General features: G+C 35.9%; 1 pseudogene; it reads left to right on the top strand.

Moving 5' to 3' along the window:
* Positions 1-4,379, top strand: LOC122433812 (annotated as a pseudogene).
* Positions 4,380-13,083: the final 8,704 nt, after the last annotated feature.

Genomic DNA, 13,083 nt, shown 5'->3' with positions numbered 1-13,083 from the left:
ATGCATTTGTACCTGGGAGAGCCCCACAAGTCCTACCGGGCTTCAATCACTCTTTTCTTTGATAATCCTCAACTTTGTGGGGAACAGGTGTTGGACAAGGAAGGGAAGAGCATTTTGGATAGAGATGTTAATCATAAACTCAGCAGAGGAGCTCAGTTTTATGAGGACTTGGTATCAACATGACAAAATAAACGGTCGTGGTCAAGTAAAAAATAAATATTCTGAAAGCATAATCCTAGACTTGAACAAAATGGGTGTCAACATTGGGACATTACTGAGCAAGAAGAGCTTGCTTCTGGTAATTTTGTAATCGCCATGGTTATTGAGGTGGCTTTACACTGAAAATAACTGAGAGTTTCTCAGTTGGCTTAATTCCCTAAGTTGTCTGTCCTCAAATAAGTTTACACTGGTGTTTTAATTTCTAATTTCTATTTGAGCAGGAGACAAAGAAGTGCTATCTTTTGATGAATAGAATTGCCCTGCATCAAATGTAGAACGCACAAAAAAGTAGCTTCTTTATCAACACCAATAAATTATTACCTGAAATTCTGGATGTATGAGCAAACTTTCTTGTAAGATTCACATTTAAATCTATATAAACATTGATTTCATTATCATGAATCAGCAGAGAATTTATAATAATATTATAATCTGATATTTAGTCAGATTTAGACCCTTTTAGAGTCTTCTTCATCTTGGGCAAATAATCCTCAGTGAGATATTTAATATTTGATGAACATTTCTGCAGGGGCAGAGATTACTTTGCTGACAAAGGCTTGCATAGTCAAAGCTATGTTTTTTTCCAGTAGTCATATATGAATGAGAGTTGGACCATAAAGAAGACTGAAAACCAAATAATCAATGCTTTTGAACTGTGGTGTTGGAGAAGACTCTTAAGAGTTCCTTGGACTGCAAGGAGAGCAAACCAGTCAATCCTAAAGGAAATAATTCCTGAATATTCATTGGAAGGACTGATGCTGAAGCTGAAGCTCCAATACTTTGGCCACCTGATGTGAAAAGCCTACTCATTAGAAAAGACCCTGGTGCTAGGAAACACTAAGGCAGGATGAGAAGGGGATGACAGAGGATGAGATGGTTGGATGGCATCACCAACTCAGTGAACATGAGTTTGAATAAACTTCAGCTGATGGTGAAGGACAGGGAAGCCTGGCATGCTACAGCCCTTGGGGTCACAAAGAGTCAGACACGACTCAGTGACTGAACTGAACTCTGGAGGAAAGTTGGTCAAGGGGTATCAGTCAATGCATAAGGCATTTAATTATGGGATTTATGAAAGGTTAGCATAAAATCGGTCACATTATATTATGAAATTTTAGTTATAAAATGAAGATGGATACTGACTATATAGTATAATAAGTATGCAAATAGAGAATACAATTAAGCATTTAATGAACAAAAATAGCTCATTCACCAAAATTTGAGTTTGATTATCTTCATATCATTTTTGAATTTTGTTATACATTCATTTTATTTTTGTACATGCTATATTTTAGTATGTGGTGGTTACCTTTAGAAATCATTTTTTTTTTTTTTACCACAAAACACATACACATGCATAGAAGAACACAAGGGAATTTTTGGAGCTGATGGCTAGGTTTAGAACCTTGAATGTGGTGATGGCATTTGAATATATGCAGATGTCCAAATTCATTAATAAGTATATAGTAAATGCATGTAAATCTTCCTGTATCAATTATACTTCAGGAGAAGGCAATGGCAACCCACTCCAGTATTCTTGCCTGGAGAATCCCAGGGACAGAGGAGCCTGGTGGGCTGCTGTCTATGGGGTCATACAAAGTCAGACACAACTGAAGCAACTTTGCAACAGCAGCAGCAAAGCTTAAAAAATCAGTTCTGATCACCCCTGGAAGAATTTTCTTTTTCACATTTGGAGATTTCATTTTGTATCTAATGGACATATTTACTCTTAGCATGGTGTCACACACATATTTAAATATAAGATATAACTATGAAATTTCATTGTAAAAAATGTATCTTTCCATCCCTGATGGTTACAGTCATAGATTAACCATTTCTCTAGAAATGATTACTCTACCACCACTGGAATAAATTTAAACCATCACAAAGGAAAACTAAAGCATTGGGCTCTTCATTTTGTGGCTCCTAAGGGAAAACACAACCAGCTTTTCAAAACTCAGCACAGCTGCATTTAGTCATTGAACTCTTGTCCTTGGAGACATGCAAAGCAATCTTTGATGGAAATTGTCCATACGGATGACCAGATGTTGCACAACCACCAATCCTCAGTATATGAGGTGCCCTGGAGTTTCCAGGATGAGAGGCAAAGCATATTCTACTCTGTATTCATACACAGTTAGATCCCTGATATTCTCTTTTAGACACAACTCCCTGACCAATTTTACATTTGAACAACAGTTAAACAAAATTTCTATGTTGATTTACTTTTCCCACAGAATGCAACAAAATGAGAGAATTAAAATTAAAAAACAAATAAAAAATACTATGTAACAGAAATTCTTAGCTGAAATCCTCTTCATATTTTATTCATGAGGGAAACTTTGTCCTATTTCTAGTCAGATAATATTGGAAACAGTTGTTCCTCCACCAAAGTTGGCTGCTGGTAAGTATCATTTTGAAAATCAGAAAGTTTTAGTTAGGTTCAACTAAAACAGGGACATTAGAGAAGCAGGCATACAGATGTCATTTAACCTTACCCAGGGCTTGTGAAAGATGACATTGATGTAATCAAGGTCTGCAAGGAATGTATGTATTTTAGAGATATAATTTTTGTAGAAATTTGGTTTTGCATATCAAGTTATGAAAACACATATATTTTTTGAAAGTTAATGCTAATATATGGTCTAGGATTTTTAATACACCCTACTGAAATCCAAAGGTTGAAATTTATATTTCATTAGTATTAAATCATATTGGAAAAAAAATAATTGTGCATGATGTATTGAAACAATTATTTAGTTATTGTTTTATATCTAGCATTTGTTTGTCAGAGTTGCTGAAATTAATTATGAATAGTAATTAGTACTATGGGCATACACTCTGTGATCAATCTGTCTTCATAAAATTACTGAGACAACACGTACTAGTTCTGACTCTGGATAAATTACCTAAATTCTCTATGTACTTTTTTAATGTAAAAAATGTGACTAATATTAATATATATGGTATAATTTTCTCAATGGAATTAAATGCTTTAATAAAGTGAAGTGTTTAGAACACTATAAGACTATTTCTAATTTTCCAATACAGTAGTTTTTAGTACATTACATGTAAATGTCAACTTATACACATTTCTATATTTAGCAATCAAGTAAAGATTTTTTCTCTTCATAACTGACACACTCCCCAATATGTTCCCTTTTCAGAAAAAGCTAATATAAATATGCCATGTTGTTCATAGAAACACAAATCATTTTTGCAGTGATTCCTGCTAAGAATCAACTTTGATTGCTCAACAGTTTGGAGAATTTGAACACCCTGGGCAGAAGGAATATCATTCACATGTCTGATTTCATCCTCATGGGACTAACAGACTCTGAAGAGATCCGGCTGGTTCTCTTCACCCTCTTTCTCCTAATATACCTGATCACTGTGCTGGGCAATGCAGGAATGATGTTGATAATCTGCCTCGATGTCCAGCTTCACACCCCCATGTATTTTTTCTTCAGTCACCTGTCATTTCTTGACCTCGAGATTCTCAACCGCCCTCACCCCTAAAACTTTAGACAACTTACTGACTTCCAACAAGTATATTTCACACCTGAGCTGTTTCATCCAGATGAATTGCTTTGTCTTCGTGGCGCCGCTGAATGTGTTCTTCTCTCCTCCATGGCCTATGATTGCTGTGTGATCTGCAACCCGCTGCATTACCCAATTGTTATGTCCACTAGATGCTGCTGCTCTCTTGTCTTTGGATCCTTCTTGATTGGCTTCCTGGGCACCTTTGTCAATGTGCTTTGCTTGAACAAATTGCATTTCTGTGACTCCAGTGTAATCTATGACTTTTTCTGTGATGCACCCCCTGTTTTAGCCCTGTCCTGTACTGACACACATGCTATTGAAATCATAATATCCATTTTTGCTGGCTCCACCCTAGTGGTGTCTCTTATCACAATATCTCTGTCCTATGCGTCCATCCTGTCCACTATCCTGAAAATTACTTCCACTTCAGGGAAGCAAAACGCCTTCTCTACTTGTACCTCCCATCTCCTGTCAATCACCATCTTTTATGACACTACGACTTTTACTTACATAAAACCAAGTAAGTCCTACTCTTTGGGAAAGGATCAAGTGACTTCTGTTTTTTATAGTATTGCCATCCCCATGCTGAATCCGCTCATATACAGTCTTTGAAATAAATAAGTAAAAAATGCTCTCAGCAGAGTCTTACAGAAGAGAAAGAGCTCCAAACAATTAAAGTAACATTGATCCTAAACTTTTAAGCGCCTCTCTTTGTTTGTTTTTTTTTTGTCCCTATAGTGTATTTCCTTGCTCTTTCTCCAAAAACAAATAGAAGTATTTATTTATTCTATTGATACATCCTTTACTTGAATAAATTGAATCTCAGGCCTTTCTAAGAATATGATTTTAGAAATCTACATTGTAATTGGAAACCATGAAACATGTTTAAACCATGGTCTCCATATGTATGTTTTTAAGGGCAACTGATTCACAAAATGAAAAGTATAGTTGTCAGTTTTTAAAGTGTGCTGTACAAATCCCCATGCATAATCAAACTGTAAAGAATTTTATGATTGCAAAGAGCTCCATTTTGGGAAAAAACAATAGCAGTTTCAGAAATAATTTCCTTTACTTGGTGGAGAAGCAAGATAGCAGAGTGATTATGAGTACTTGGTTGGAAACCAAACGTTCAAGGATTTGGATTCCAAACCTTCTACGCAATTGTCTGTTGAATGCTTTAAAAAAAAATCGCTGAAACTAAGTTTCGAGTTCCTAAACTGCACAGATAAATAACAATTCCAGGTCCAAACAGTTACTGTAAAGATTAAATCAGTTAATTGATATTAACTTTTTAAGGCCATACTAATAAATATTGGCCATTATCATCAGAACATTCACATCCCTGCAGTATTTTCAATGCCCAATGCCTTTTTCTTAATAAATATTCACGTGTAGTTTTATGAATTAGCTTTGGTTGATTTAAAGGACAAACACACAAAAAGAAACTAAATAAAAACTTAGCATTTCACAATTTTTCATTTAGAAGGGAATGTGTCAATATTGGAGATATTTGAAAAATTTAAGGAAATCGATATGCCTAAGAAGTTATTCAGGGTTTTGTATGTGTTCTTCTAGATTGATAGTTTTTCTTTTTTAATTTGAGGCTAATTACTTTACAATATTTTGGTGGTTTTTGCCATAATGTGACATGAATCAGCCATGGGTGTACATGTGTCCCCCATCCTAAACCCCCTCCCTCTCCCCTCCCCATCCCATCCTTGTCCCAGTGTACCAGCTTTGTGTGCCCTGTTGCATGCATTGGATTTGGACTGGTGATCTATGTCACATATGGTAATATACATGTTTCAATGCTGTTCTTTCAAATCATCCCACCCTCACCTTCTGCCACAGAGTCCAAAAGTCTATTCTTTACCTCTGTGTCTCTTTTGCTGTCTTGCATATAGGGTCATCGTTACCATCTTTCTAAATTCCATATATATATATATATATTAACATATATATGTACGTTAATATACTGTATTGGTGCTTTTCTTTCTGACTTACTTCACTCTGTTTAATAGGCTCAAGTTTCATCTACCTCATTAGAACTGATGTAAAAAAATGCATAAAAATGCATTATTTTTCATAGCTGAGTAATATTTCATTGTGTATATGTGCCACGGCTTTCTTATCCTGTCATCTGCCAATGGACATCTAGGTTGCTTATATGTCCTAGCTATTGTAAACAGATTGATAGTTTTAAATGTAAATATAGGGGTGTGTTTGTGTGTGTGTGTGTGTTTTGTGTAATAATATTCTTATCATTTCCTATGTCCTTTTTTGAGGTTTTCTGTCTACACTTACAAGTTTAATCTTTGATTATTCCTTTATCATTGAAATCTAAGACAACTGTGTTTGGTTAATGGGAGAATCTAGATTCTCATTTTGCAGTGTTTGGACATAAATATTTGTAAATTTATGAAGTTAAAATTCTGCACGCAGTGTTACCACTTTTATGGCTCCCAGAATATATCAATTATATTTTCTTAATAATTATTTATTTTGATGCATAATTGTTTTGCAATGTTGTGTTAGTTTCTGCTGTACAACAGTGAATCAGATATCAGTTCAGTTCAGTTCAGTTCAGCCGCTCAGTCGTGTCCGACACTTTGCGACTCCATGAATCACAGCACACCAGGCCTCCCTGTCCATCACCAACACCCACAGTCTACCCAGACCCATGTCAATCAGGTCACTGATGCCATTCAGCCATCTCATCCTCTGTCGTCCCCTTCTCCTCCTGCCCCCAATCCCTCCCAGCATCAGTGTCTTTTCCAATGAGTCAAATCTTCACATGAGGTGGCCAAAGTATTGGAATTTTAGCTTAAACATCAGTCCTTCCAATGAACACCCAGGACTGATCTCCTTTAGGATGGACTGGTTGGATCTCCTTGCAGTCCAAGGGACTCTAAAGAGTCTTCTCCAACACCACAGTTCAAAAGCATCAATTCTTCGGTGCTCAGCTTTCTTCATAGTCCAACAATCACATCCATACATGACTGCTGGAAAAACCACAGCATTGACTAGACAGACCTTTGTTGACAAAGTAGTGTCTCTGTTTTTTAATATGCGATCTAGGTTGGTCATAACTTTCCTTCCAAGGAGTAAGCGTCTCTTAATTTCATGGCTACAATCACCATCTGCCGTGATTTTGGAGCCAAAAAAAAAAAAAGTCTGACACTGTTTCCACTGTTTCCCCATTTATTTGCCATGAAGTGATGGGACCAGATGCCATGATCTTAGTTTTCTGAATGTTGAGCTTTAAGCCAACTTTTTCCACTCTCCTCTTTCACTTTCATCAAGAGGCTTTTTAGTTCCTCTTCCCTTTCTGCAATAGGGGTGGTGTCATCTGCATATCTGAGGTTATTGATATTTCTCCCAGCAATCTTGATTCCAGCTTGTGCTTCTTCCAGCCCAGCGTTACTCATGATGTACTCTGCATGTAAGTTAAATAAGCAGGGTGATAATATACAGCCTTGACATATTCCTTTTCCTGTTTGGAACCAGTCTGTTGGTCCATGTCCAGTACTAACTGTTGTTTCCTAACCTGCATACATGTTTCTCAAGAGACAAGTCAGATGGTCTGGTATTCCCATCTCTTTCAGAATTTTCCACAGTTTATTATGATCCACACTGTCAAAGGCTTTGGCATAGTCAATAAAGCAGAAATAGATGTTTTTCTGGAACTCTCCTGCTTTTTTGACGATTCAGCGGATGTTGGCAATTTGATCTCTGGTTCCTCTGCCTTTTCTAAAACCAGATTGAATATCTGTAAGTTCACAGATCACATATTGCTGAAGCCTGGCTTGGAGAATTTTGAGCATTACTTTACTAGCGTGTGAAATGAGTTCAATTGTGCATTAGTTTGAGCTTTCTTTGGCATTGCCTTTCTTTGGGATTAGAATGAAAACTGACCTTTTCCATTCCTGTGGCCACTGCTGAGTTTTCCAAATTTGCTGGCATATTGAGTGCAGCACTTTCACAGCATCATCTTTTAGGATTTGAAATAGCTTAACTGGAATTCCATCACCTCCACTAGCTTTGTTCGTAGTGATGCTTCCTAAGGCCCACTTGACTTCACATTCCAGGATGTCTGGCTCTAGCTGAGTGTGAGTGATCACAGCATTGTGATTATCTGGGTCATGAAGATCTTTTTTGTATAGTTCTTCTGTGTATTCTTGCCACCTATTGTTAATATCTTCTGCTTCTGTTAGGTCCATACATTTTCTGTCCTTTATCAAGCCCATCTTTGCATGAAATTTTCCCTTGGTATCTCTAATTTTCTTGAAGAGATCTCTAGTCTTTCCCATTGTGTTGTTTTCCTCTATTTCTCTGCATTGATTGCTGAGGAAAGTTTTTTTTTTTCCTCTCCTTGCTATTCTTTGGAACTCTGCATTCAGATGGGGATATCTTTCCTTTTCTCCTTTGCTTTTTGCTTCTCTTCTTTTCACAGCTGTTTGTAAGGCCTCCTCAGACAGCCATTTTGCTTTTTTGCATTTCTTTTCCATGGTTATGGTCTTAATCCCTATCTCCTGTACAATTTCACTAACTTCCGTCCATAGTTCTTCAGGCACTCTGTCTATCAGATCTAGTCCCTTAAATCTATTTCTCACTTCCACTGTGTAATCATAAGGGATTTGATTTAGGTCATACCTGAATGGTCTCTTGGGCTTCTCTTGTGGCTCAGATGGTAAATAATCTGCCTGCAATGTGGGAGACCAGGGTTCAATCCCTGGGTTGGGAAGATCCCCTGGAGAAGGGAATGGCTACCCACTCCAGTATTCTGGCCTGGAGAATCACATAGACTCTATAGTCCATGGGGTTGCAAAGATTCTGAATCAGCTATAGGTATATGTATATTCCTTCACTCTTGGGTTGGTGCCCCCTTTCCAACTGAAAATATTTAATAAGGCTACCTTTCTGTTACAGGTCAACAAGCTTCAGTAAATGCATCTTTGTTGAAATTCTGTGTGTTTTAAAACATTACTGCCTTTCTCCTTATTTCTGTAGGTTTGGTATGATTGTTAAAACTACATTCTTAATCTGAATGCTTGGTTCATCTATTTTTTTTTAACAGAGAAAAATTATATACCTTCCAATTTGCAATGAATTCAGAAGCTTTGGTAACCCATGACATTTAGTCATTTAGAATACTAAAGTTTCTTATATTTTAAAGCTTTTCTTGTACATAACCTTGAATTGTAATTTTCATTTTCTCTATTGAAAGCTTATTTCAGAATGCATTTTTTATTTTCCAGGTAGTTCTTGTTTAAACTTTTGTAACTACTTAGATCATTTATTCAAGCATCAGTGGTTATAAAAAATTATTTGAAATTTAGATTGCTTTACATGTAAAACAATCTTTGATTTTTTAAAATATTTTTAAATGTTACAAATAAAATGCATAAGCATAAACTCTTTTTTAGGAGATAGTGTAAATTATTTGTATTAATTCAAAACTCTTAACAAATTCAAATGTTTTAAATGTGCATTGTTTCACTTACCTAATCTATTTTAATTATTTTCCATTTTTACAAATTCTACTTAAGATTATTATGACTTATTTTTGCTCTTTACCCATGTTTTCTAGACTCTATATTTACAGCAATTGCTATTTATTTTTGCTTGCATTTGTTCAATAATATACTTTTTGACTCCTCTCTCATCTTTCAGAAGCATAATGCTTTTTCCTATATTTCTGGGCATGTTTCATTTTTCTAGTCTTTTGAGAAGCTAAGTTTTCATCTTGTTTTCAAGACAAAGGTGATGCATTTATGCAGTGGAGTACAGAACCCATCAAAAACAGCTGTGTTTAATTTTCATTCACTATAATGTGCTTCCCTAAGATCAAAGAGTTGATAATTTTTTAATGTTTGTGTGTGTGTGTGCATGTATGTGTGTAAAAACATGAAGTACTTTAGCATAGCATAATTCCTAAGCCATTTTGGAAGTATATTTAGAGATTCTCATTTCTCCAAATCAGACAGAAAAACTTCATTAAGTCTATAGTATTAAAAATGAAACTGGGTTTTGCTTTCATTTTTCCTTGAAAAGAGACTTGAACAACAACCTAGTTTAATGTACTCTTCCCAGCATTGTTACAAAATGACCTCTGGAAAAGATGAAATCCCCATTGCTGCCTTCACTGTGCATGAATCATTGAGAAGTAATGAAACAAGTTGAGCAGTCAAAACATTTGTTGCAAGGAAAGTGAAAGAAAGAAAGAAAGTGAAGTCGCTCAGTCGTATCTGACTGTTTGCGACCCCGTGGACTGTAGCCTACCAGGCTCCTCCGTCCATGGGATTCTCCAGGCAAGAACACTGGAGTGGGTTACTATTTCCTCCTCCAGGGGATCTTCCCGAAGCAGGGATCGAACCTGGGTCTCCCACATTGGAGGTTGAAGCTTTAACCTCTGAGCCACCAGGGAAGCAAAGATTAATTTAATGAAGTTCTTTTAGGATAAAACACATGTGTTTAAAATATTTGTCTCTCTCTTCAACAAGATTGTAAGCTCTTTGGGAAAAGCTTATTTAGTCATAGTTTTGCTCTCCACAGCATGGAACGAATGTGTTACATATACAGTATATAAGTAAATGCTTTCTTTGCTTTTTTGGCTTGTGGAAACATAGTGATGAATTCATTAAGGTTAAGAATTCTATCTTATTCATGTTTATCTCTTGCCTGGTATTTAGACAACACTGTGCATATCAGCACTCAAAAAACATTAATTGAAAGTTCTATTTCTAGAATTCTTTCAAAAACATTGCTTACTTGTATATTAAAAATGGCATAGCGATTAATAGATTTTCTTTCAACTGATTTTTTTCTTTAATGGTTAGGATAAGGAAATGAGTGTATGTGGATTTATACTTTGTTGATGTGTTTTGTAATCAGTGCAGTCAACTGATAGGCCTCTTATAATCTTATGTATATCACAAACCAACCTCCTGAAGAAATAAAGAGTCTTCAGTCTTGGGACTAGCTGAAGACAATTCATGTGAAAGGATGTGTGTGTGTGTGTGTGCACGCAATGTATACATTTGGTTTTGAAATTTTAATTTTCTTCTCTGACCTACATTACTGATATCTGACTCCTGAAAACTTCACTTTACAATGTGATTTTACATGATAAACTATTGCAAGTGAAAACTGATGACATATACTATATAATATTTTATATATTATATATAAAGGCTTATTAAGGCTGTCTTAACAACTCATCACTCATTCCCTTTCTTAAATCTACATACATTTTTCCTTCTAAGCACAATATCAGATTCAGATGATTGCTTTCATTATATTTTACCTTCATCATGGAAAATTATTAAACTGATATTTCCCTTTATTTTTTCTCTATCAAAGCTCTCCATTTATGCACTATAACTATAATGCTCACATTTTTATAATTGTGTGAAAAATGTCAGCTGTTGAAATTTATTTATATTTACCTTGGTTCTAATTGTATGTATTATCTGTACTTGCACTGTGTATGTATTCTGTAGCTCATTCCAGGCCTTTATATTTATTTAGTATTAATAAAATTATATATCAATTGTTATTTTTTATGTTTTAATGTTTCCTAGTTAATCTCTAACAGCAGAAATATACCACAATTTTCCAGTTAATCATAAAATGTAGAAATATATTTTACTTGTCAAGTTATGATTAAATATCCAGATGTACACACATTTTGATATATACCTCAAATTTATCCTTGGTGACCTCTAATCATTTTCCCTTTGAACTGCTCTATATGTACTGTCCCTCAAAACCTCTAATATGCATCTTTCCAGAATGGGACAAGCAGGTGTTACTAGGTCCTAGAAAAAATCAATAAATTCAACCTGATAGGGAACAGAGTTTTCAATGCCAATAGATGCTTTGTAGGTTCAAGGATTATCTGGTTATTTAAAAAAAATAAAATAAAACAGTAGACACAGAAGATGTTCTGGAAATTTGTAGGAGGCATTTACATTTAAAGAGGAAATGTCCATGTAGCTCAGATGATAAAGAATCTGCCTGAAATGCAGGAGACTTGGGTTTAGTCCCCAGGTGGGGAAGATCTCTTAGAGAAGGAAATGGCAACACACTCCAGTATTCTTGCCTGGAGAATCCCCACGAACAGAGGACCTTGGTGGACTACAATTCAATCCATGGAGTTACAAAGAGTTGGACACAGTTGAGTAACTAACACTGCTACTCTCCATTTGGAAGGATGGCTCCCTCTCCGTGGGCTTCCCTGCTGGCTCAGAGAGTAAAGAATCTGCCTGCAATGCAGGAGACCTGGTTTGATCCCCAGGCTGGGAAGATCCCCCAGAGAAGGGAATGGCTACCCACTACAGTATTCTTGCCTGGAGAACTCCAAGGACAGAGGAGCCTGGCGGGCTACAGTCCATGAGGTCACAAAGATTCACAGAGTCCGACATGACTGAGTGACTATCACTTTCACTTTGCCTCCGTTTCTATACCAGGAGGAGAAAAATGGCTAAATCCCTATTCAGTGAAGAAGGAATGAAGTTGATTCTGCATTAACAGTTGCACTCTTGGTTCCTATTCTTTCTCTGGCTCCTACCCTCCCACATCTTCTTTTACCTTTAGCTGGAGATGGTATTTAGGGGTTTGGGAACTTTTTGGAGAATTACTCAATTTTCTTGTGTGTCTCCCATGTATAAAGGGGGTATACATATTACTAAATTTCTATTTGTTTTTCTCCTGGTTATCTGTCTTTCATTGCAAGAAGGTGGGTTTTAGCCAAAAATCTGAAAGGACAGAGTGAAAATTATTTTTTGTTCCCCATAAATCTCATAAAGGAAGGAAATCTCATAAATCTCAAGCAGGAATATCTTAAGGAGTTGCTTTGTTGATGCTAGAAGAATGCTGTTATTTAAGGCTGAGCAGGTGTTTCTGTTGATGGTGGAGGTTTGGATGCAGATACACAATGCACAGTAGAGGTGAGAGAGGAGGTGAAAGGCCAGAGGAAAATTTTTGTTTATAATTTTTATGGTCTCATCACAAAATGTAGACTTTATTTCACACCTGTTCTAGCAGAATGAAGCTTCAGTGAGTATAATTGCTCTTCTAAAATTCATTAAAAATACAATAAATGCACAATCTTTTTTTTCTTTTTTCCAAACAAAAAATTATCTCCTGAAATTCTGGAGTATGACCAGAGTTTTCTGTAAGAGTAACTTAAATCTATATGAAAATTGCTTTAGTTGTCATGAATTAATGAAAGATTCACTAGAGTATTTCCATCTGATTCTCAGTCTATCCTTTTCATAGTCTTTCTCTGTTGTATCTTGGATAAGTAATGTTCAATAA

This window comes from Cervus canadensis, chromosome 33 (genome assembly GCF_019320065.1).
Source record: "Cervus canadensis isolate Bull #8, Minnesota chromosome 33, ASM1932006v1, whole genome shotgun sequence".
Lineage (NCBI taxonomy): Eukaryota > Metazoa > Chordata > Mammalia > Artiodactyla > Cervidae > Cervus > Cervus canadensis.
This window is presented reverse-complemented; position numbering and strand designations above follow the sequence as displayed.